The 27,138-nt window shown below is 37.8% G+C and overlaps 1 protein-coding gene across 18 annotated transcripts in view; it reads left to right on the top strand.

The window, feature by feature from the left end:
* Window positions 1-27,138, top strand: part of BMPR1B (bone morphogenetic protein receptor type 1B) — a 449,200-nt gene that overhangs the window by 338,215 nt on the left and 83,847 nt on the right. For 10 of the 18 annotated variants that reach the window (XM_070372134.1, XM_070372135.1, XM_070372131.1 and 7 more), the window contains one exon: window positions 13,556-13,629. The exons of the other annotated variants lie outside the window; for them this stretch is intronic. The gene's annotated coding sequence lies outside the window, so the exon portion shown is untranslated. The remainder of the gene's footprint in view (window positions 1-13,555; window positions 13,630-27,138) is intronic. 18 annotated transcript variants of the gene reach the window in all.

Genomic DNA, 27,138 nt, shown 5'->3' with positions numbered 1-27,138 from the left:
CAGAAAGACCTCAGGGAAACTTTCTTAAGAATGTCCGAAGAAACTCAAAGCATGATATATATGAGGTGAAAAATCTTATTCCTCTACTCATGCTACCACTATTTCTTGATTGCCTAAGGGCAATTTTTCATTCCCTGTTTATCATTTTCCTTGAAACCTATGAATACATAAACTATTTATCGTTATGTCAGTCAAAAGTGAAGAGGCTATATGTTACAGACTGAATCTTTGAATCATAAATATTAGGATTAGAATACACCTTAAGATAGTATTGTGTGGTTGACTTTTCAGTGAGAAGGTTGAAGCCCAGAGACATTCCCTGCTTCTTTCCGTGAAGCATAACCTTTTTAACTCCCTGTTCAGAGCCCTTTCATATGAGTGCCCATGTGGGTCTGTGTGTGTCTACTAATTTATTTCGTAGCATAGTGGTTAAGTGCATGAACTCTGGAACAAGAATGCCTGGGTTTGAATCTTAGCTTCACCACTTACTAGATTGTAAACTAAATGAGGAGTCTTATTGGTGCCTTGATTTTCTCAACTGTGAAATGGGCATAATAATAATAACTAACCATAGGATTGACTTGATTACTAAATAATTACTAGATACATACAAAGCACTTAGAGGAGTGATAGTGCATACTATTGTCTAAGAGTTTGCTATTATTAGTGTCATTAGGAATAATGCTAATCTGTGTAGGAATAGGAGACAACCAATCTGGAAATGGAAATTGAGACAAGACTTTGAAAGAATCCCATAGCTCATCTTAGTGTGCTGTGCTTAGTCACTCAGTTGTATTTGCCTCTTTTTGTGACTCCATGGACTGGAGGCAACCAGGCTTCTCTGTCCATGGGAATTCTCCAGGCAAGAATACTGGAGTGCGTTGCCAGGCCCTCCTCCAGGGAATCTTCCCAACCCAGGGATCAAACCCAGGTCTCCTACATTGCAGGTGGGTTCTTTACCTGCAATGCAGACTGTGATTAACGTACTGAATCTCACTTTTTATTCCTAGCTTTGTCACTAATGAAATTTTCACTGTTTTTGAAGAATCTCTCTACCTGTAACCTTGTGTAAAATAAGTTTCATTTTTTTTCTGGAAAAAATGTATTTTCCTGTATGAAAACAGAGTGTACTATAGAGAGAGACTATGAGCTCAACCAAGACCAAGTAACTTTGACTACTGAAGTTAAATATTCATTGACAACTTGTAATGCGTTATGATCATTAATTAGCATGTACTTCAGAAAGAATGATTACCACTAAGATAGGTATATATGAAGCACGGACCTATGTAGTGGTCACGACTTATTAAGTGAATGACAAAGCCAAGATTAATGTTCTGAGACCTTAAATACGTTTTTAAAGTAACTGTGTTTCAAAATGACAGCTTGAGACATTTAGAGAGTGTGTGCTTCAGGCTAATACAAATATTTAGTTATTTAAATATATGGAAACCTAAACATTCTACATGGAAGGAATATGTCCATTATTCCAATTCTACCTTAAATGGTACTGCTGCTGCTGCTGCTAAGTCGCTTCAGTCGTGTCCGACTCTGCGACCCCATAGACAGCAGCCCACCAGGCTCCCCCGTCCCTGGGATTCTCAAGGCAAGAACCCTGGCGTGGGTACAAAGCTCTGCAAAGTCACAGCAAGTGGAACAGAGTAGCTAGGTTGGCCTGTGTGGGGGGTGATTCATCAGCCTAAATCTTATCACTGCTTAAATCTTATCTTAAACGTTTTACTTGAGGAGACATAGCCTTAGAAAAAAGGGAGAAAGGGTACATGTTGGTAGGTTTTGAACATTGTGTTTTTTATATTGGCACATTGTGATTGCTTTAGGAATGTATTTTTTAAAACTCGAGATCATGAAGTGTGGAATTGCCTCCTTCTAAAAGTGAAAAGACGGCCTGTAATGGTAAAGAGCTGTAGTGTTCATTTCTGCTTGAAATATAGTATTTTAGAGATTGATTTCTTGATGCCACCCTGCCCCTTGTTTCTTAAATCACAGTAGGGAATTACAGGCGATCCTAATGAACACAGTACAACGTGTAGACAGTGTTTAGCATCATTTTGGCCACTACCATTCTTGTGAAGTTCTGCCAGAGGAATATAGTGAGGTTATAAAGGTGATAGATTGAGGGACCTAAAAGGTAAAGGATGCTTTCTGTTTGTTCTAACACATCGGTGGCAACAATGCACCCTTCCTGACAAGGATGTTCCTCACGCTCTGGCGTTTTAAGAGGTGAGATGTTTATTTGGCTTCTTGTTAAACGTATATGTGAAAATTTTCACAGTGCCTGTGCCCCCCTCCAGAAAATCATAGTAATAGATTATTACAGCAATCAGATTAAAATAAAAATTGGTAGCCAACTTTCGGTCTTTAGGAGTAATTCTATATCAATGAAGAGTTACTGGGAAAAAAGGCAAGATAGGAAGTAGGTACTAGCTCTTTTGGAGTAGAGGAAAACCCCCAAACCCAATGAACAAAAGCAGGTCCCAGTCTCCATGGCCCCTGCAGTTTTATATAACCAGGATTTTACATCCTGCTACTTCATTGCCAGGTCGTATTTCGTACATTTCCTACTGTAATATTTGTGTTTGATCTGGTTGACACTAATTTAAAACTGTTAAAAAAAAATCTACGCTATTAAATATTTTCAGTAGAATTAAGACAAATAGGAAATGCAGTAACAGGAGGATAACAAACATTGCTGCGAATGTGTAGTTTCAAAATTAAAATGGTACTATTGGTATAGGGCATTGATTTTTGGTAATATTTTTAAGTGAAAAATGATCCTTGTTGCCATATGGCACACTATAGTGAAAATCTGAGCTGTTAGACCGACACATCTGTTAAATGCATAAACAGGGGTCTGTGTTTAAAATGTTTTCTACTGCAGCTATTATGTGGCACTTCCAACAATTAATCTTGGGCTGTTAATCGGGAGTAACTGCACCTTGTGGTGAGCATCACAGATGTAAGAAATTTGATCTCTGTGGCAATTTACCTGGGAGGAAAGTGGCTCAATTATAGTTCTCAATTTAAATTCTGCAGAGTAGACTGGATTAAACACATTCACATTACTATTGAGTATAAACTCAAATTATTTAGTTTTATCATTTGTTATGAGAAGTTATCTTCTTTAAATATGTAGTGATGGCTACCATGTATTTAAGGCATATGTATCTTTCAATATCTGTGCATACATAATTTTAACCTTTAAATTACAAATACATGAAAACTTCTGAAAAAATATTAATGTTATAATAGATCAGAGTTCAGATTAGTTGTTTTTTTTTTTTTTTTTGTCTTTGTGAGCCAGTTGAATTTGAAATAACATTTTACCAATCTTTTATTGACTTAAAATAACTGCTAGGAACAAATTTATGAATATGTTTTTTCTGCTAACTTTTCAAATGTGTATCTCAGTTTTAGAATCAGACAGGACATTAGGCAAATCTTTAAGACAGTGTACTGACAATTAAAATCAGCTACATTGTCTATCAAGCTTTCTTATGCTACATTTTAAGTTCAGATGGACCCTTTTGGTCTTGATTATTATACTTTTTTCCATCTGTAAAATAATCACTCTGCTCATCATAATAGACTTGTGTGTGTAAATATTCATATTAAAATACCTAAGGATGATTTTTTGACTATGGGCTCAGAATAACCTCATTCTTATTTCTAGGCCCTGCTACTTTTCACTTTATGCTAGAGGAGCTGTGGCTTTTGGATTAACTGATTTCTTGCTTGATATCAGCTCCATCATCACACTCCTCCCAAAACTAATTAGCTTCCATATTAGTTAATAATGTGTCTAAGATCACATTAGTAGTATTGATATTTTGGGCAAAAGAACAGAAACTTAAGAAGAGGAAGAAGTTGAATGGAGACCTAAAGAAAAGCTAAAGGAAACACAAGCCTCATGGGACCCAGAGAGGCCACAGGACCTGAGTTTCTACTCATCCATGTCTGTGAGGGACCTCATGGACATTGCCTTCTTTTCTCTGTGTGTCTTTTCCCTTCTTTCTGTCTACAAGTCGTTACCAGACATTCCATGCATTATAAAATCCAGACCTTTCTACGTCCTTCCAGGTTTGCATCAGTGAGGCTCTGACTCCTTTGCAGCTCATCTCACTACTCAGTGGTCAGCAAGCCACAAAGGCCTTTCCTGTCCGGAAGGATCCAGACTCCTCTTCCTTTCCACATATGTAGTTTCCATAGCCCAAAAAATTCTTTCTCCTCTACTTATTCATTTGCTTAAGTATCACTAAGTTTTCCTTAACAATCCAAATTAAATGAGATCCATTTGCTATAACCCCTCATTGTAAGTTTTGTTTCAGTTTTATAGTACATGTGATGTATCATTATATGTGTCACTCTCCTGCTGAAAGCCCAGCTTCTCAGAGGAAAAACCACGTCCGTCTCATTTATTGCTGAATTCAAGTGCCTAGTACAGTGCTTGGCCTGCAGAGGAGTCTACCTCCTTAGACATACTCATTATTTTGCGCATGACCCAAAACAGTGTCTGCATTTTATGATATTTGAAGAGCTTCTTTGCTTAGCTCTCCAAACTTAACTGATAAACATTTCACTGTTTCTTGTTTTTAATTCTTTGGAGAGAGAATTTGATTGACTGCTGACCCTAAACAGTAATCAGATGTGAGTCAAATAGTATGCATAGTCATCCGGTGCCAAGATGGGCACCAGACAGTAATTGACACTGGGGACAGTGGAAGTTTGTTCTAGAAGAAGTTTTGGATTAGGTTGACAATCAAAAACACCTAATATAACTGCTACTGGAATTTAAAATAGCAATAAGAATACCTCTAGTATTCCTTTGCTTATAATGAACTCCTATTGGCTACTAAGTGACTTATTAGCTATATGAGTAGAAAAATTATAAAAAAGAATATGTATAATATCATATAAGAAACGAATCACCAGTCCAGGTTCGATGAAGGATACAGGATGCTTGGTGCTGATGCACTGGGATGGCCCAGAGGGATGGTACAGGGAGGGAGGTGGGAAGGGGGTTCAGGATGGGGAGCATGTGTACACCCGTGGCGGATTCATGTTGATGTATGGCAAAACCAATACAATATTGTAAAGTAATTAGCCTCCAATTAAAATAAATAAATTTAAATTTTAAAAAGTACTTTATTTTTTACATCAACTTTGGTATTCAGGAAATGTCACTACAAAAAGTTGTTGATTTTAATAGTAACTGAAGTGGTATGATTTTCTTTACTCTTTAAGAAAAGATGCTGTGGAAACTCAAGATACTAAAGGTGGTGGCAAAAATAATACATGAAACAAGTACTGTAATCTCTTGGCAGATTTAGCTTTGTCAGATTGTTACATATAACTTTCACTCCTTTATTGAAACAAGTAGTTGCACATCATATGTCTCACAAAGAATATCTCATAAATTTTACATTTTGATCCCTAAAAAGGCCACAAGTTTGTGGCTAGCAGTATATGTTTCATTAGATTAGATTCTGGGAACTTGAGTGTCTGAAACTATGCTTTTGATCCCTTTTGGAGTCCAGGGGAGAATGAATATACATAACAAATTCACTTTTTAAAAACCTCTTAAGTACATGCAGAAGACTGGTTTTGGTGCGTAGGTTTTTACTGCTTGATAGTATCCTGTGGTCATAATGCGAGGACCTAATGTCCCCATATTTATCTTAGTATCTTCACAATTTTAACGGGAGTTTTAAAGGTAAGGAAATAGCTACTGATATCAGTTTTGCATCAATTGTGGAACTTCGGCGTTGTGGGAACTGCATTGATAAGATATCAGCCAAGTGTGAGAGAATTTAATATAATATGGCATCTTAAAATTCTTTATGATTATTTCTGTTTTCCTTTAAACTATGCCAAGGCCAATAGTATATAGCTTCAGAAAATCTGAGGCCAGGTTTGTTTTGTAAACTTTGCATAAAATTATCTTTCTGCTATTATGTTTGTAGAAATATTCATGTTGAAACTATGTCTTTGCTAAAATCTTCAGCTTTATTTTGGTTTCTCTAAAAGAAAACTATGACAATATTTTTCAAATCTGAAAAATAATAACCTGCCAATTGTAATTGTGTGTACTTTTAATGATGGTGCACTTTTTATGGGGCTAAATCTCAATGGAATGTTTATCTTGGTTAGAGTCAATATGCTCAATTGCTTATTGTTTTTAAATTCCATTATGATTTATATGTTTCTTTTTTGAAAAAAGTAAAGGTTAATGTTGTAAGAGTAATATGCTGTATTTGCCCATTAACTATTAACTCATTTAAGTGAGGGGATGTGCAGCTCATTGGAGGAATATTCAACTGGTTCTGAGTTTAACTCAGGCGCTTAAATCAGCTGAGTTATCGAGAACTGTGCAGTGACCTGGAAAACAACAAAAATGTTTCATCAGGACGTAACAGAAGAAGGGTAGATGCCACTTAATTGAGGTTACTAAACAAGTTGCCTTTTTACTTCCATACTTTCTTATACATATTATATATATCTGCATACATATGTTTCTTATATGCATGTTTTCATAGGGTTATTACAGTTTATTGAAATCAGACACTATCACTAAATATTTCCTACTTAATTTCCTATGCCCTGAATGAAAATGTGTTCAAATTGGGGAATGGGTTTAAAGGAAAAGGACCCTCATGATAAATTGAATGATTTTACTGACATAAGACATTCTTTCAGTGGGTATTTTTGAAGATTGTTTTGGGCTGTATTTTTAAAAAGACACTAAACAGTTTATTCATAAAATGCATTTTGGTAGTTATGAATATTGTTAATCTACCCTACTTAACCTCTTCTAGTGAAAAATATAATTTTCTGTCTTTTTTTGTTAGACTTAATGACAAACATCTTGCAAATTAGATTTTCATATATTTCATCTCTTTCTTATGCTCAATTTAATCTATCAAAGCCACACATTGTAGAAGACATCTGGTATTGAGCTTAGGCAGCTGGGTTTCATTTGTAAAGGTTTTGAGCAAATTTCGGTGCTTGCCAACAATAATATAGCAGTTGGCCAATGTGTTTTCTTTGTGGCAGCTTGGTGCCGTGTGGCAGGAGAGACCTGAATTCAGGATCAGGTGATTTTCTGGCCTCTTCCTGGCTTGACTGGAAGGACTTGAGGATTTTATGCAGGTGTTGCGGTGACCACTGGCTGGGTGAGGGGCCTGCTGCAGTGGCTAGTGAATGAGAATTAGTTGATGAGCAGTGGCAATCAGCAGTGATCCATTCGAGAAACCAGGAGTCTGCAGTTTTCCTCACAGCATGGTTCAGTGTGTTTCCGACATCAGAGTCACTGAAGGTCATTTTAAAGATGCAGTCCCCTATACCCCATCCCAGATCTACTGAACCAAGTATTTGGGAGCTGAGCCCAGAAAGCTGCAGTTGATTAAGCTACCTCAAGGGATTTGGCACACACTGCATTAGAGTTAATAAATTTCAGTTCATTCTTTACCTGCAGACAAAACCTCTAACCCCCCTTTTCTGACCAAGAAACTTATTTATATTAATGGTATTTAAAAAGAATTGTCAGAGTTTGTTTCAGAAATAACTTACCTACATACCTGGTTTTGGTGTTCTTTCTTAAGATACTGCATTAGTATAGCCTGTTGTTTAATGAAACAGTTGTCCTGGCATTATTAAAATATTGTCCCTAATGATGAAGAAGGGATCCTAAGTCTTAATTTATTTGGAAGAATCCAAATCTGGAATGAAGGATTTCTTGGAGGGTGAAACAAAAATGTGAATCCCAAATTAATGTACATTCAGGTACATTAATTAAGTCATTTCTCTCTCCAGATTGTCATAGGACATCTGGTTGGCTCTTGGAAATCTTTTCAGAGTTTGGCTCTGTGAACCACCTTCAGAAAGCTCCTTATTGTTGTTGAGACGCTTCTGAGCCCTGTTGTTGTTGAGTTGCTAAGTCCTGTCCAACTCTTTGCGATCCCATGGACTGCAGCACTCCAGGCTTCCCGGTCCTTCACTATATTCTTTTTTTTTTTTTTTTTCACTATATTCTGGAGTTTGCTCAAACTCATATCCATTGAGTTGGTGATGCTATCTAACCATGTCATCCACTGTTTCTTCCTTCTCCTGACCTCAATCTTTCCCAGTGTCAGGGTCTTTTCCAAAGAGTTGGCTCTTTGCATCAGGTGACCAAAGTATTGGTGCTCCAGCATCAGTCCTTGCAATGAATATTCAGGGTTGATTTCCTTTAGGATTGACTGGTTGGATCTCCTTGCAGTCCAAGGGACTCTCAAGAGCCTTGTCCAGCACCACAGTTCGAAAGCATCAATTTTTCAGCACTCAGCCATCTTTATGGTCCAACCCTTACATCGATACATGGCTACTGGAAAAACTATAGCTTTGACTAGATGGACCTTTGTCAGCAAAGTGATGTCTCTGCTTTTTAATACACTCTCTAGGTTGATCATACCTTTCCTTCCAACGACTAAGCGTCTTTCAATTTCATGGTTGCCATCACCGTCCACAGTGATTTTGGAGCCCAAGAAAATAAAATATGTCATGGTTCCCTGAGCCCTGTACCCCCCTCTAATTATATTCAACATGTTATTCCTAATGCAAATAGTTTGTCTTTGTAGCAATGTAGGCGGTTTTGGTGACTGTTCTGAAATAAACCAAGTCATAACTCTCTTCCTTGCTTCTGCTGGAAAAGTTCTATGCCAGAATTCTTACCTAGTGTTGTATTTTTGTTTTATTGGTTCTGAGTCCAGAATTGAGTTTTCCAGACAAACACTTATGAGTTCCAGGGCAGTATGGAAACACACCCAGGGAATGTGTGGTTTGAAGTGAGGATTGCCTCTTTAGAAGTGAATAGGGTAGTGACTGTTGTTGAAATGTCATTAAATGGAAATGTACTTTTCACCTTATCTTCCTTTGGAAGTTAGCACTCAGGATAGTCACTTTAGAAAGTTCCTGCATCCCCTCAGGGACCTGATTTACAATAAACATACACATAGTGCTTAATGTAAGCAGCCAGCACCCCGGAAAATACAGCATGAAAAAAGGGTAAGAGAAGGGGCAGTCTGAGTGTTTGAGAATGTCTCGTTTTCATGATCCATGTCATGCATGGGCTACATCTGCAGCTTTTTACAGTTTTTGGAGGAAGCTCAGCAATGCAGCTGTCTCTAATGTACTGTGAACCTTGAAAAGGAATTTCCTTTCAAGTAAGAGCGGAAGTAGTTCGTGTGTGGGATGATGGAGCTGAAGGTTTTCTTCAACAGAGAATAAAGTGCCATTATATAAACAAACATCTACACAACCTCAAGTAAGCCCAGTAAAAACAAATGCTACGGGCTCCTACATTGCTGTTTGAAAAGACCTAGTTAATTTTAACGATCTACTTGTGTTCTCTCATTTTCACAAGGGAGGAAGCATGGGCACACAGTTGTTAGGCAACTTACCCAAATCTCACTGTTACTTCTAGTGGCTGAACCAGAATTTGGAGTTGCAGAGGTTTTGTTCTTGTTCTTTGAGGAATTACATTTAAATTGGACTTTATGATTTGTATTTAGGCTGAATCTTTGGAAGTCAAAGTCTTTGCCACATGAACAATTTTATTTAAGAGACACATAGAAACACACACCACAAGTACCATAAATGAATATTCCAGGGTAAGAATAAAGCTCAGAGATGATAACTTCTGCTTAGATTTTCCCACTTACTATAATATGTAATATTTTGTAAAAAGTACCATATATTCAGCCACATTTAGACTGTCATAATTTAGTGCTTATATTTCCCTGGTGGCTCAGTGGTAAAGAATCCTCCTGCAATATAGGAGTCACGGGTTTGATCCCTGGGTCAGGAAGATCCCCTGGAGGAGGAAACAACAACTAATTCCAGTATTCTTGCCTGAGAAATCCCATGGACAGAGGAGCCTAGAGGGCTACAGTCCATGGGGTTGCAAAAGGGTCAGATATGACTTAGCAACTAAACAACACAACAATTTAGTGCTTACAGAAATGCAACTTATGTTCAGTTTGTTCTTAGCCATAGTACTTCGCCATCGGAGGTGGGAAGGCAAAATTAGCAACACAATTGAGTTATTTTCTAAGGAAAAAAAAACCTATCTTGCTGTGAAGAATGGAGCATCCTTCCCTTTTTCCTCTTCCTAAGATTTTCTGCAAATGTTATTCTAAAGAGATTACTTGTGAAGTATCCTGAGTAGCTCTGACTGCAAATAAGTAATATGATATGCAGCTTTACACAAAAGTGAATGCTCTCATCTCTCCAGATTTATTTCTTAATGCTAAAATTACAAGGTCATTGTTCCTTCCTATTGCAGGGTATCACTTATACATGGATCCTTTAGGTTTACACATTGAGTTTTATGGTCAGGAGCAGTAGCTGTAGAATGTTTTAGTATAATCGATGAACTGTCTTTACCAGATAAAATTGCTGTGGTGTTTATACTAATCTCTTCTACCTCTTCCTCAGTCACTGTGAATCCACACTGTGATTTTGCAAACTGAATACTTGGTCTTTTGTTCTGGGGCTTTGTTTTCATTTTTTAATTTCTTTTTAAGGAATTTTTGAATTTGTGCTGAAGATTTCTTATCACCTATTTGTACTTGGTGTGTGAGCATAATTATACACCCCATGAAAAAGTTCTGTAATGTTTTACTTCTTTGTCTAGATTCTTTGTTTATTATCCCCTTGGCTTTCAATAAATCAATACTTTATTTACAAAATAATCAAAATGGTCTAGGGCTTAAAAAGAAAAGTGTATACTTATAGTTCTGTTAGGTACTAAGCTAACAGACAATATTTTACTTGTGATTTTATAATTCACAAATCCAAGGATACAAATATCTGCATTGTAATCCATTCACTTGTAAATGCCTGTGTTTGTAGATAGTAAGCACTGAGCAAGTTAGGTATATTTGCTCTTCTAGATATAAAAACTTACTATGATTTTATAGTTTAATAGCTATAGTAATTAAAATAGTGTGGTTATGGCCCAGGGTAGCCATAGATTTGTGGGACATGATACAGAATCATATATATAAGGAAATAATATATCAGAGGGGACATTAGAGATCAGTGGGGAAAGGTAGACTTGTTTGAAAACCTCACTTCATACCATGTATAAAATTCATGAAACAGGAGAAAAATAATCGTCTCCAAATATGTCGTAAAGCTAAAGGTGAAATTCAAAAAGTGAAAATGTTTAGAAGAAAATAATAGCTCATGTTCCATGTATTGTTATAAACACTTCATCATTTAAATGCACACAACATGAGATAGGTGCTCTTATCCCCCTATCTTATAAATGAAGAAACAGCTTCAGACAAGTAAATTTGTTTCAGATTACACAGTGATACATGGTAGAATATAGATTCAAATCAAGACAGATTGGTTCTTGTGTCCATTCCATTGGTAGCTATATAATACATTGTCTCTTAGAGAAGAACATTTGTATGTGAAGACGCTCAGTCATGTCCAACTCTTTGCGACCCCGTGGACTGTAGCCCACCAGGCTTCTCCGTCCATGGGATTCTCTAGGCAAGAATACTGGAGTGGGTTGCCATTTCCATCAACATTTGTATAGCTTAAAGTTAAAAAAATGCAAAGATCACAGAACATAAAGATATTATTTTAGAATTTCTAAGCAGTTTAATTATTGGTAGTTCAACAAAGCAAATAACAAGCCAAAGGATGGCTTACATACTTGGAAAACATGTTACAAGACATGTAACTGAGAAAAATTTAATATCAATTATATATAAAGAATGTCTTCCTAAATGAGAAAAATACCAAAAAAGGGTCAGAAGACATGAACAGGCCATTGACAGAGTAGATGGAAGTACAGGAAAAGAAACTAAATAAGTAAAGTTAAAATAATATGAGCTACCAAGTTAAAATTAAGGAATAGGCAAAATAATCTGAGGTTATCAAGCCTTGGCAGGCATATGGAGAAATGGGAACTTTCAAGCACTGCTAATTGGAATCTAAGTTGTTCTCAACCATTTTCAAAAGTAATATATGATTTTTAGGTCTGGATCATATTTATATAGAAATATTCATAAGATAAAGCAATTGAGATATGCTGTCAAAAGCACAAGCAGCAATAAAATAATGTATAATACAAAGGATCATCAAAGAAAAATACATCATCAAGAAAGTGAGAGAAGAGCCCACAGAATGGAGAAAACACTTGCAAATCATATATCCAGTGTTGGACTCCATTCCAGATTATATAAAGAACTCTTAAAACCAATAATAAAAGGTAATTCTTTTTTAAAATGGGAAAGGATTTTGACAGAAATTTCTCTAAAGAATATGTAGAGATGGCCAATGATCATATGAAAAGATGCTCAGTGTCATTAGCTATCAGTTCAGTTCAGTCACTCAGTCATGTCTGACGCTTTGTGACCCCATGCACTGCAGCACGCCAGGCTTCCCTGTCCACCACCAACTCCTGGAGCTTGATCAAATTCATGTCCATCGAGTTGGTGATGCCATCCACCTCTGTGGCCCCTTCTCCTCCTGCCTTCAGTCTTTACCAGCATCAGGGTCTTTTACAGTGACTTAGCTCTTCCTATCAGGTGGCCAAAATATTGGAGCTTCAGGTTCAGCATCAGTCCTTTCAATGAATATTCAGAACTGATTTCCTTTAGGATTGACTGGCTTGATCTCCTTGCAGTCCAATGGACTCTCAAGAGTCTTCTCCAACACCACAGTTCAAAAGCATCAATTCTTTAGCACTTAGCTTTCTTTGTACTCCAACTCTCACATCCATACATGACTACTGGAAAAACCATGGCTTTGACTAGACAGACCGGTATTGGCAAAGTAATGTCTCTGCTTTTTAATATGCTGTCTAGGTTGGTCATAGCTTTTCTTACAAGGACCAAGCACCTTTTAATTTCATGGCTGCAGTAACCACCTGCAGTGATTTTGGAGCCCCCCAAAATAAACTCAGCCACTGTTTCCACTGTTTCCCCATCTATTTGCCATGAAGTGATGGGACCAGATGCCATGATCTTTGTTTTTTGAATGTTGAGTTTTAAGCCAGCTTTATCACTCTCCTCTTTCACCTTCATCAAGGGGCTCTTTAGTTCTTCTTCACTTTCTGCCATAAGGGTGGTATCATCTGCATATCTGAGTTTATTGATATTTCTCCTGGCAGTCTTGATTTCAGCTTGTGCTTCATCCAGTCCGGCGTGTCTCATGATGTACTCTACGTATAAGTTAAATAAGCAGTGTGGCAATATACAGCCTTGACGAACTCCTTTCCTAGTTTTGAACCAGTCCATTGTTCCATATCCAGTTCTAACTGTTGCTTCCTGACCTGCATACAGATTTCTCAAGAGGCAGGTCAGGTGGTCTGGTATTCCCATCTCTTGAAGAATTTTCTCCAGTTTGTTGTGATCCACACAGTCAAAGGCTTTGGCATAGTCAATAAAGCAGATGTTTTTCTGGAACTCTCTTGCATTTTCTATGATCCAGCAGATATTGGCAATTTGATCTCTGGTTTTTCTGCTTTTTCTAAATCCAGGTTGAACATCTGGAAGTTCATGGTTCATGTACTGTTGAAGCCTGGCTTGGAGTATTACTTTGCTAGCGTGTGAGGTGAGTGCAATGGTGTGGTAGTTTGAACATTCTGTGGCGTTGCCTTTCTTTGGGATTGGAATGAAAACTGACCTTTTCCATTCCTGTGTCCAGTCCTAAGTTTTCCAAATTTGCTGGCATATTGAGTATAGCACTTTCACAGCATCATCTTTTAGGATTTGAGATAGTTCAACTGGAATTCTCTCACCTCCTCTAGTTTTGTTCGTAGTAAGGCTCACTTGACTTCGTATTCCAGGATGTCTGGCTGTAGGTGAGTGATCACGCCATCGTAGTTATCTGGGTCATTAATATTTTTTTAAACAGTTCTGTGTGTTCTTCTTAATATTTTCTGCTTCTGTTACGTCCATACTGTTTCTGTCCTTTATTGTACCCATCTTTAGCTGTCAGTGGCATTCAAATCAAAACCACGAGATACTTGTCCACCCACTAGAGTGGCTATAATCAAAAAGATAATAGCCAGTGTTGGCAGAGATGTGGAGAAATTGGAATCCTCATACACTACTTCTGGGAATAGAAAATGGTGTAACCGCTTTTGAAAAAACAGTCTGTCAGTTCCTCACAGTGTTAAACATTCAGTTACCATATGCTCCAGATGTTTCACTCCTGAGTATCTATCCAAGAGAAGTGAGAACCTAATGTCCCCACAGAATTTGTACATGTTCACAGCAGTGTTATTCATAATAGCCAGTAAGTGGAAAACTCGTATGTCCAGCAGCTGATGAATGGATAAACAAAATGTTGTGTATCTATATAGTAAAATATTCTTTGGCAATAAAAATTATGCTATAACTTGAATAAACTTTGAAAACATCATGCTATGTGAAAGAAGCCAGATTCTAAGAACACATATTGTCATATTGCATTTATATGAAAAGTCTAGAATTTAAAACTATACACTGATGTAAGAGAGGTTAGTAGCCTTAAGTTGCCTGGGATGGGGAGTCAGGGGCAAGAATAGGGAGTGACTGTTAATGGCTATGGGACTTGTTTGAGGGTGTTATGAAGATGTTCTAAAATTGCGTGGTGATATAATTGCAAAACTCTGTGCTAAAAAGGATTGAATTGAACATGTTAAATAGGTCAGTCTTACGGCATGTGAATTGTTTCTATAAAGCTCCGAAAATACTCATTGTTGTTGTTGTTCATTCACCCAGTTGTGTCCAGCTCTTTCGACCCCATGGACTGCAGCGTGCCAGGCCTCCCTGTCCCTTACCATCTCCCGGAGTTTGCCCAAGTTCATGTCCATTGTATCAGTGATGCCCTCTTATTCTCTGACGCCCTCTTCTCCTTCTGCCCTCAATCTTTCTCAGCATCAGGGACTTTTCCAATGAGTCGTCTCTTCGCATGAGATGACCAGAATACTGGCGCTTCAGCATCAGTCCTTCCAGTGAAGTAGGCTATTTATCTACTACTATGAAATATTCTAGTAGTAGATAAAAAGCCAATTTATGATAGTGGTGAATATGGTGGGAGAAGGGGTTGGTCCTCAATCGACTTTATTCTATAATTTATTCCTTTATGATAAAAAAATTCCCTGAAGACTGAACCCAATATTCTCTTTTTTAGTGTATTTGTAGAATTTTATGTAATAAAAGAGATAACCCATAACAAAATTGAGTACATAGCCACACCCTTACCTTCCTTTCAGCTAGAAAGCACTATGGGTTTTTCTTTCCTCTAAAAATTAAAGGAGCTTTGTAGCTGGTGCTAGTGGTAAAGAATCTGGTTGCTAATGCAGAAGACATAAGAGATGTGGGTTTCATTCCAGGGTTGGGAAGATTTCCTGGAAAAGGTCATGACCACTTACTCTAGTATTCAAGACTTGGGTTCCAGAAAATGTTCTCTACAAGGAAAACACTAAATTCAGGTTCCTGTGTTGACTGTTATTTTCTTTTTCTGATATCAATTATAATAGTATTTTACTTGTGAAATCAGAATTTTAGTGAGGAGGCTTTGTTATTTTATTTAGTTGGTTTATGAGAAAAATTACTTGTGATTAAGAGTTACCATTAGTTCTGGTTAAGATCATATCATTTTTCCTTTGTTAAAACTTAGCAGAGTAGCCCACCTGCAACTCTGCTTGTTCAGTTATTGCTTTTGGGGACAATTGGTCTTCATAATTCTGTATGTGGGCCTTATGGGGATCTGTTAATTTGCCTATGAATCTTTATCATTAACTGTCTCTACAGAGATTAATAGATCGTCCTAGGGACAGAGAGCATGCCTATAGGCTAGGAAGCCTCTTTCCAAGCTTTTCTCCTTGTTTCTGTAGCAGAAACGCCTTTCCTGTAGAGTAGCTGGAAAACTGCCCACACTGACAAGCCCTTCTCAGATAGCAGTAACTCATAGTCATAACAAAAACATTTTTCCCCCAGAATATTGTTTCATACTTCTCCCACTCAGGGCCATGGCCATCATTAGGATGGGAAAATGACCCCAGGGCCTTGAGGTTTGTACATCAGAGTATTAACAACAAGTGATGCTAAAGCTGATTCAGGATAAGCTGGCATGTGGTTGTGACAGCATTCAAATACTGTTGAAATATGTTTGCTCTATAGAGTACAGCTTAAGCAAGAGTTCTTTTGTTGAATTCTAGAACCTATAAATATAAGCGTGATTGGAATAGTTTACTTAGAGTCAAAGGATGAAAAAATGTGCAGAGCCAGAAGTCTGTGTAGGGAAACGGATGACACATGAAAGCTAGATTGTGACTAGACAGCGAGTGGTTTTCAAATTGTGGTCCCTGCATCAGTGTAACATGGGGACCTGTTGGAAATATAAATTCTCGTGTCCCAACCCAGATCTACTGAATCAAAATCTCCAGGGAATGTATCCAGAAAACTTTGTTTTTAACAAGCCGTCCGGTTGATACAGATGTGTGGTTAAAGTTTGAGAACTTTGAACTAAAATTATGTGGCTTTGTGAGTAAACTTGAACTTTATCCCACAGGCAATGGAAATTCATGGAGGGTTCGTGAGCTGAGTTATGGTATGATTGGTGTTTTAGTTAGATAATGGAGTCTTCTGCCTTCTTTTTCTAATAAAGGAATTTCAGTTTAGAAAAAATTAAAAATGCTACCACATCTAGCTATGTGATTGATTGCATATGTTTCAGAAGTGTCTATTATTTTGTAGTATTTTATAATTAAATATGAGTTGTTTAAGGACTTAATAGAACTTTGGAAGTTTCAAACTTGAATGATTTTTATTCTCTATAAATTATAAAATGATGCTTTCTTTTGTATGCTGTTTTGTTCCCTACACTGAAAGCACTTTGCAGTTTTAATAGGACCTAGGTGTCCTCTTAAATTCTAAAGATATTCTCCAAATAATTTTAGAAAATGTCTGAGGGCGTTTCCCAGGTCACTTTACTGTGTAATTTTTTCCCAAGTATGTTTTGCCTTTTAAATGTTTTCATTTTTCCTCTTAATCTTGTTATGCATCAGTAACACATGATGTGTTGGCATCTTCGGGAATTGCACATTTGTTCCAAGTGAAAAGGACTAGGTTCAGAAAATCTAGTCAGCCAGAAAATTTACCCAACAGAAACCTATATTGAATTTAAAAATAATGTGCTCACATTTTCCATCAGAACTAAAATGGATTGAAGTCAGGAAGCCTCTATGAGAAGTTGACTGGGCTCTGCCCTCCATGAACATGGCTTCTGGTGTGGCTCAGTGGTAAACAATCTGCCTGCCAATGCAGGAGACGCAGGTTCTATCCCTGGGTTGGGAAGATCCCCTGGAGAAAGAAGGCAGTGGCACCCTACCCCAGTACTCTTGCCTGGAAAATCACATGGATGGAGGAGCCTGGTGGGCTGCAGTTCATTGGGTCGCTAAGAGTTGGACACGACTGAGCAATTTCACTTTCACTTTTCACTTTCATGCCTTGGAGAAGGAAATGGCAACCCACTCCAGTGTTCTTGCTGGAGAATCCCAGGGACAGGGGAGCCTAGTGGGCTGCCGTCTATGGGGTCGCACAGAGTCGGACACGACTGAAGTGACTTAGCAGCAGTAGCCAGTATTCTTGCCGGGAAAAATTCCATGGACAGAGGAGCCTGGTGGACCTCAATCCATGGGGTTGCCAAGAGTTGGACATGACTGAGCTGAGCACACATGTGCTACCTGAACAGCATAACCAAATATGTCGTTTAGTCCTGTAACTTGTAGACAACGTGGCGAAAAAGATCTTCTTTCCAGAAGTCTGGCATGGGGCTGACTGTAAAGATCTGATTTTTATCAACCCTCTCTTTACGAGTCTTTAAGATTTAAGATTCAGTACAATGATTTATTTTACTTCCAGATGGTCTTATTTTTATGTTAACTGGAATGCTGGTATTAAGATCCAATAAGATGGGAAGGAGGAAGCAGGAGAGGAGGGACAAATTAGGAGTTTGGGATTAACAGATACACACTACTAATATATAAACATTGCAGACCTACTGGATAGCACAGTATCTCTATTGAATATAGAGAAGTGTATTCAGTATGTTATAATAACCTAAAGTGGAAATGAATCTGAAAAAAGTGTGTGTGTGTATGTATACACACATACACACTTTGTTGTACATCTGAAACATTGTAAATCTACTATACTTCAATTAAAAAAAAATGCAGTAAGCATTTTTAATCTTTAATGATCTAATTCTATAAATATCCTAACACATATTATACTCAGATCTTGGCTCAGAGTTAACTATTTGGGAGAAAGCAGGAGTCTTTTCTGATGGGATTCAAAATAATTGAATTTTAATTGTTTCCCAGCTACTGAATATTATGTGACTTTGGACATAAGCTTCAGTGTCTCAGGATGAGGTGACACGTTAAAATATTTAAATAGTTCATATGAGAAGTTGGTTTGGGGCACAGATACTGTTTTAAAAATAAACATAGAATGACTCGGAGAAACCACTTATTCCTTAATTTAACATACTTTAATTGCATACCTAATATCTTCCAGTGTTGTAATATGCCCTTTGGGTTCAAGAAAAATATTCCATGATTACATCCTGGAGGGGAGGCAGGCACATACAAAGACTACTTTGGGAATGGGTGGGTGTGTATCTAACTTAAAAGGAGATATCTACTGAGTTTCCAATTAAAGGCTGATAAGGAGTTATTTGAGCAAAACAGATAGCCAGAGGGACCAACCTGAGCAAAATTCCAGAGAGCCCCGAGAGAGCACGGTGTGGCCAGAGGATTGAGTTTATTTAGTATAACTGCAGAGTTAGAGGTGAGGGGTAGTGAGTGGCTAATTTGAGATTGTAAGCAGGGCTGAAGAGATGAAGGTGTGTGTGAACCGGAGATGCAGAGATCCATGACTACCTTTTAGAAGGAAGTAACATACATAATCGTATTTCCCACTGTCTTTTGGTTAATGGCAGTTTCCTGCCTGCAGTTAATTAGGAGCAAACCTTGGCATTATCCTTATCTCTTCTTTATGTCTCACGTAGTGCATATAGTCCATTAGAGAATTATTCCAAGACTATTTTTTAGGGCTCCATGTACTCCACTTCAGAATCCTCTTGAGACTACCCCTTCCTGCTGTCATGGGTGTGTGTGTGCTCAGTTGCTTCAGTCGTGTCCGACTCTTTGCGACCCTGTGGACTGTAGCCTGCCAAGGTCCTCTCTCCATGGGATTCTCCAGGCAAGAATACTGGAGTGGATTGTCATGCTCTCCTCCAGGGGATCTTTCTGACCCAGGGATTGAACCCCCGTCTCCTGCATTGCAGGCGGATTCTTTACCCACTGAGCCACCTCTTGTGAAGGCATTGCCCTGTTTTATGAAGATGAAATTGGACACTCTCTTAACCTCTTGGTCCCCTGCCTTGGGGCTTCTTTAATGCAACACGAGGAAGCAATGTGTGCTGACACACAGCTTGAAAGGAAGGGCCATACACGACCAGTGGGGTATGGTAGGAGCCGAGCCAGAATGGAGATACTGAGATTCATGTCATGGTACCTCTGGCGAGGTGAGCTAGTTAACTCATCCTCAGATTGCCTATGTTTTTTCTTTCCTGTTTCACAGCCCTGGCTGATTCCTGGATGACATTGCCGGTAAACTGCCTGTTGGCAAGCAGTTGTCTTAGGCTCTACTTTCTTGGAAATTAAAGTAATAATAATGCCTTCAAAACACATCTTGAATTTGACCGCTTCTCATCACCCCTGCCACTGCCATCCGTGTTCAAACCACAGTCAGCACCCGTCTGAATCATGCACTCACTGCTTCACTGTTGGTGCCTGCAGTCATCTAAGTGCTCTCTGCTTTGATTTTTGTCCCTATAGTCCATCTTTAGCACAGCAACCAGAGGAAAAAGTTCCCACAAGGCCCTCTCAGATCCATCTCTTTTTCTTCTATGACCTCCCCTCCTACTACTGTGCCTCTTTCTGGACAAACCTGTGCCTCATGCTCTTCAGTGACCCCAGGTACACTTCCACCTCAGGGCTCTTGCTTTCTTCTGTCTGGAACACTCCCACTTCATAGCTCACTCTCACCGCCTTTCCCTTCCCAGAAATGACTGCCTCAGAGAGGAGATTCTGACTGTCCTCTTTAAAATAACCACGCCCTACATCTTCTATCTCCTTTCTCTGCTTTATTTCTCCACATTGCACATAACATAATGTGCTTTCATCTTGACTTGACTTCTCTTCTCTTTTCTCCAGTAACTGTCAGCTTTGTCAGGGCAGGGAATTGTGTCTTTTTCTGTTCATTATTACATCCTTGGGCAGAACCTGTTACCTGGTAGGTGTTTCCAAATAACTGTTTAGTTAAGCAAATAAATGAATGTGTATTTTAGAAAATGTAGTTCTGGTTATAGTATAAGATGGTTAGAGGAAGGTAGGGCTAGAGATTGGGAGCCTATTGTAGACCACCAGGTAAGAAATGGTGAGGGCTACATTTGGAATCTTTTAACAATATCAGTAGAGAGTTAAGGAAGGATTCCAGAAAAATTTAGAAGATTGAAATGATTGTATTGCTAATGGATTGGATATAATGGATATAGAGAGGGAGACATCCAGGAAGATTCTTGGGTTTTTCTTTGGCAGCTGTGAGGATGATGGGTATGCTTATCAGAAAGAAACTGAAGACAGTTTAGGTTTAGAAAGAACAAGGATAGGCTGGAGAGGCTTCAGGAAGGAGGAAGAACTTCAGATTTAAATACGTTGAGTTTGGTATATCAGCAAGACCTCTTAGCATGAAATGTTAGTTTCATAGTCAGTTGACTATAAAAGGACTAGAGCTCAGAAGAGGATACTTGTGTCTAATAAGTGGATTGTGTCTTAAGATGGGCCTTACGCAAATCAAGCAAGGGAAAACCGTGCACTACAGCATGTTCCTATAGGAGTATAGGAATGCCTACTGTTGCCAGAGGGGAAAGTGGCTCTTGTTTTAAAAAAGTTTGAAAGAAGAAATCCTTGAAAAAGAGAAAAGAAAAAAGGGAACTGTCTGATTCATTTTTGTTGGTACACTTTGAAAGAATGAAAACAGCATTTATCTTCAGTGAAGTGTCTAAGTACCTCTAGAATACAAAGAAGTTAGCCTTTACCTTGCCCTGGCTAGCCTCAAACACTCCGTTTTACTTTCACAGCCATCTTCTTTTATTGAAAACACGTTGAAGTACATTTTTTTCCTTTAGTCACCGGAAATGAGTACGTTCTTTAGTAAAACATCCAGAATGCATGTAATGAAAAATGTTTAATGTTTCGAGTAAGATTTCTGGTATATATGTATCTATTGAGTAATATAAGTTTTCAGTGACTGTGTTCTCCACTTATATGCTTTTCACCTATTTTGAAGCTCAGATTTTTGCCAATAGCTTTCATACCTCTGGTGATTTTTATTACCTTATTTAGTAGAGGAGAGGAAAGCATCTTGAACTGGTCTTCAGCCTAGACATTTATTTAACAATTTGATTTCTCAAGGGGCAACACTGTTGGAAGAGATTACTATACACAAGTCTCTGGGCCGAGAGTGGATAGAGATGAGAAAGATACTGCCAAGGAAATTTATAGAAACAAAACCCAAATCACTCTGTGCTGTGATCATCTTGTAGTTGGTGAGTGCATCTTAGCTTTGGTTGAAATCTTGGTCTTGCTATTTGAATTTAATCCTTGCTGTTTGATCTCATGTGGACAATTTACATTTCACTAAGATGTGAATGATCTTATAGTCTTAGCTTTCATTGGGCAGAGGGGCATTAGTGGCTGCACTGCCTGAATTGCCATCAGTAGAGCATGGATTCTGAGGACATGTTGTTGAGTTGCCATGTCCTTCTTTTGTGACCCCATGGACTGCAGCAGCATGCCAGGCTTCCATGTCCTTCACTATCTCCTGGAGTTTTCCCAGATTCAGGTCCACTGAGTCAGACATACAGTGAGTCTGACATACAATGAGTCACTCACTGAGTCTGAGGACACACATTAGATCTCAACTATATTGCTGATAGTGAAATTAAACTTTTTATTAGGTTGAAACCACAATTCAAGGGCCCAAGGTAATTCAGATTTAATTAAAAGAACTTTTTATATTTATTTAAGAAACTTGGGTATTTTAGGAAACTTTGAAAACCAAGAATAACTGAATCAAGTTTCTCCATAGAAATACCACGAATAGGAAGCATGTGTGTGTGTATATTTTCGTCAGGAACTGGTCCACATTTTGATGGGGGCTGGCAAGTCCGTAGCTCGGCAGTCGACAAGCTGCAGACTCAGGAGAGCCAGTAGTATAGTTAGAGTCCAGACAGAGATACAGAGATCAGGAGTTTAAGACCCAGGAAGAGAGCTGATACTCCAGTTGGAATCTGAAGGCAGGAAAAATGTGACGGCCCAGCTTGAAGACATTAGATATGAGGCATTCCCTCTTTTTTGGAGAGTCAACCTTTTTGTCCTGTTCAGACCTTCAGCCGATTAGGGAGGGCAATCTGCTTTCTGCAGTCTCTCAGATGTTAGATTCATCCCAAACACCCTCCCAGAAATACCAGATAATGTTTGACCAGATATCTGGTACCCACAATCCAGTCAAGTTGGCATATAAAGTTAATCATCCCAATAACACTATTTTAAAATCTATTCAACTACATTCAGTTAATAAAGCGTTTAGGTATAGCTCTGTAGATTCAGCAGAGAGTAAGACATTTTGAGTATCTAAAGAAGTAAAGAACAGGTGTCAGGTAATGCTTAATAAGACTAAAATAAAGTAAATAAAGTAATAAAAGATACAAGTTTTTAGTATTTATGTTCTTCACCAGGATATTTTTCATGTATATTGAAGCTTACTCAGTTGTGTCTGACTCTTTGTGACCCCATGGACTGTAGCCCACCAGGCTCCTCTGTCCTTGAAATTCTTCAAGCCAGAATACTGGAGTAGCTAGCTATTCCTTTCTCTAGGGGATCTTCCCAACCCAGGGATCTAATCCAGGTCTCCTGTATTACAGGCAGATCTTTACCATCTGAGCCACCAGGGAAATCCTGAAGCTTACTACATGGGACTAAAAATTAAGTTTCTTATTCTGAACTTTAAATTATTAAACAGATATTAAGAAAACCATATACTTACTTTTCCATTTTTTAATTCCTTTTTAAATTTGTTTAAATCACAATACATATTCGTCTGGAAGGTGGTAGCATAATCATAAAGAACCAATAAAAGCTTAGTCTGTTTAAAAAAAAAAAAAAAAGTGCTAGTGGATACCACAAAAAAAATTTTTTTTTTAATTTTGATTTTTTTTTTAATTTTTAAAAAATTTTAAGTCCTCTATTATTCCTTTAATTTTCACTTTTATAACCTACTATTACTTTGCAAAAAAAAAAAGACCTATTTTTTTAAAAGCAAACTTCATATATATATTTTTTATAATTTTTTTGATCTTGTTTCTTTTTTTTTTATCTTCTTTTCTTTAACATTGTATTTTTGAAATTCCAAACTGTACTCTAGATTTTTAATTTTAGCTTTTTGGTATTTGTTATCAATTTTGTACCTATATATATATATATATATTTTTTTTTTTTAGAATTTTTGTGACTTTTTTTTCTCTTTTCTTTCTCTTCTTCTTTTATATAACATTGTATACCTGAAATTCCAAACTCAACTCTAGATTTTTAATTTATGCTTTTTGGTATTTGTTATCAACTTTGTACCTATATTTTCTTTATAATTTTTACAACTTTGTTTTTGTTTGTTTTCTCTCTTTCTTTTTCTTCTTCTTTTTTTTTTAACATTGTATTTTTGAAATTCCAAACTCTACTCTAGATTTTTAACTTTTGCTTTTTGGTATTTTTTATCAATTTTATATCTATATTTTCTTTATAATTTTTGCAACTTTGTTTTTGTTTGTTTTTTTTTCTCTCTTTCTTTTCCTTCTTCTTTTCTTTAACATTGTATTTTTGAAATTCCAAACTCTACTCTAGATTTTTAATTTTTGCTTTTATGTATTTGTTACCAATTTTGTACCTTTAAGAACCCAATCTTCAGTACCCATTTTTCACTAGGGAGCGAGATTACTGGCTTGACTGCTCTCTCTCCCTTTGGACTCTCCTTTTTCTCCACCAGGTCGCCTGTGTCTCCTCCCTAACCCCTCTCTACCCAACTCTGTGAATTTCTGTGTGTTCCAGATGGTGGAGAACACTTACGGAACTGATTACTGGCTGGATCTGTCTCCCTCCTTTTCATTCCCCCCTTTTATCCTCCTGGATACCTCTGCCTCCTTCCTCCTTCTTCTCTTCTCTGTATAACTCCGTGAACATCTCTGAGCGGTCCAGTTGTGGAGTGCACATAAGGAAGTGATTACTGGCTAGCCCACTCTCTCCTCTATTGATTCCACATCATCTCATCCGGGTCACCTCTAACTCCCTCCTCCCTCTTCTCTTCTCCACGTAACGCTGTGAACCTCTCTGGGTGACCCTCACGGCGGAGAAACTTTTCATCTTTAACGTAGATGTTTTATCAATGGTGCTGTATAGAAGGAGAGGTTTTGAAACTACTGTAAAAATAAGACCGATAACTGGAAGCAGGAGGCTTAAGTCCAAACCCTGACTCCAGGGAACTCCTGACTCCAGGGAACATTAATCGACAGGAGCTCATCAAACACCTCCATACCTACACTGAAACCAAGCACCACACAAGGGCCAACAAGTTCCAGGGCAAGACATACCAAACAAATTCAGCCCTGAGCTCCAAGATACAGGCTGCCCAAAGTCACCCCAAAACCATAGACATCTCATAACTCATTACTGGACACTTCATTGCACTCCAGAGAGAAGAAATACAGCTCCACCCACCAGAACACCTACACAAGCTTCCCTAACCAAGAAACCTTGACAAGCCACCTGTACAAATCCACACACAGTGAGGAAACGCCACAATAAAGAGAACTCCACAAACTGCCAGAATACAGAAGGGACACCCCAAACTCAGCAATTTAAACAAGATGAAGAGACAGAGGAATACCCAGCAGATAAAGGAACAGGATAAATGCCCACCAAACCAAACAAAAGAGGAAGAGAGAGGGAAGCTACCTGATAAAGAATTCCGAATAATGATAGTGAAATTGATCCAAAATCTTGAAATCAAAATGGAATCACAGATAAATAGCCTGGAGACAAGGATTGAGAAGTTGCAAGAAAGGTTTAACAAGGACCTAGAAGAAATAAAAAAGGGTCAATATATAATGAATAATGCAATAAATGAAATTAAAAACACTCTGGAAGCAACAAATAGTAGAATAACAGAGGTAGAAGATAGGATTAGTGAATTAGAAGATAGAGTGGTAGAAATAAATGAATCAGAGAGGAAAAAAGAAAAACGAATTAAAAGAAATGAGGACAATCTCAGAGACCTCCAGGACAATATTAAACGCTACAACATTCGAATCATAGGGGTCCCAGAAGAAGAAGACAAAAAGAAAGACCATGAGAAAATACTTGAGGAGATAATAGTTGAAAACTTCCCTAAAATGGGGAAGGAAATAATCACTCAAGTCCAAGAAACCCAGAGAGTCCCAAACAGGATAAACCCAAGGTGAAACACCCCAAGACATATATTAATCAAATTAACAAAGATCAAACACAAAGAACAAATATTAAAAGCAGCAAGGGAAAAACAACAAATAACACATAAGGGAATTCCCATAAGGATAACAGCTGATCTTTCAATAGAAACTCTTCAAGCCAGGAGGGGATGGCAAGACATACTTAAAGTGATGAAAGAAAATAACCTACAGCCCAGATTATTGTACCCAGCAAGGATCTCATTCAAATATGAAGGAGAAATCAAAAGCTTTACAGACAAGCAAAAGCTGAGAGAATTCAGCACCACCACACCAGCTCTTCAACAAATACTAAAGGATATTCTCTAGACAGGAAACACAAAAACGGTGTATAAATTCGAACCCAAAACAATAAAGTAAATGGCAACGGGATCATACTTATCAGTAATTACCTAAATGTAAATGGGTTGAATGCCCCAACCAAAAGACAAAGACTGGCTGAATGGATACAAACACAAGACCCCTACATATGTTGTCTACAAGAGACCCACCTCAAAACAGGGGACACATACAGACTGAAAGTGAAGGGCTGGAAAAAGATTTTCCGTGCAAATAGGGACCAAAAGAAAGCAGGAGTAGCAATATTCATATCAGATAAACTAGGCTTTAAAACAAAGGCTGTGAAAAAAGACCAAGACGGTCACTACATAATGATCAAAGGATCAATCCAAGAAGAAGATATAACAATTATAAATATATATGCACCCAACACGGGAGCACCACAATATGTAAGATAAATGCTAACAAGTATGAAAGGAGAAATTAACAATAACACAATAATAGTGGGAGACTTTAATACCCCTCTCACACCTATGGATAGATCAACTAAACAGAAAGTTAACAAGGAAACACAAACTTTAAACGATACAATAGACCAGTTAGACCTAATTGATATCTATAGGACATTTCATCCCAAAACAATGAATTTCACCTTTTTCTCAAGTGCACATGGAACCTTCTCCAGGATAGATCACATCCTGGGCCATAAATCTAGCCTTGGTAAATTCAAAAAAATAGATATCATTCCAAGCATCTTTTCTGACCACAATGCATTAAGATTAGACCTCAATTACAGGAGAAAAACTATTAAAAATTCCAACATATGGAGGATGAACAACACCCTGCTGAATAACCAACAAATCACAGAAGAAATCAAAAAAGAAATCAAAATTTGCATAGAAACAAATGAAAATGAAAACACAACAACCCCAAACCTGTGGTACACTGTAAAAGCAGTCCTAAGGGGAAAGTTCATAGCAATACAGGCACACCTCAAGAAACAAGAAAAAAGTCAAATAAATAACCTAACTCCACACCTAAAGCAACTAGAAAAGGAAGAAATGAAGAACCCCAGGGTTAGTAGAAAGAAAGAAATCTTAAAAATTAGGGCAGAAATAAATGCAAAAGAAACAAGACAGACCATAGCAAAAATCAACAAAGCCAAAAGCTGGTTCTTTGAAAGGATAA

This window comes from Bos mutus, chromosome 6, assembly GCF_027580195.1.
Source record: "Bos mutus isolate GX-2022 chromosome 6, NWIPB_WYAK_1.1, whole genome shotgun sequence".
NCBI lineage: Eukaryota > Metazoa > Chordata > Mammalia > Artiodactyla > Bovidae > Bos > Bos mutus.
This window is presented reverse-complemented; position numbering and strand designations above follow the sequence as displayed.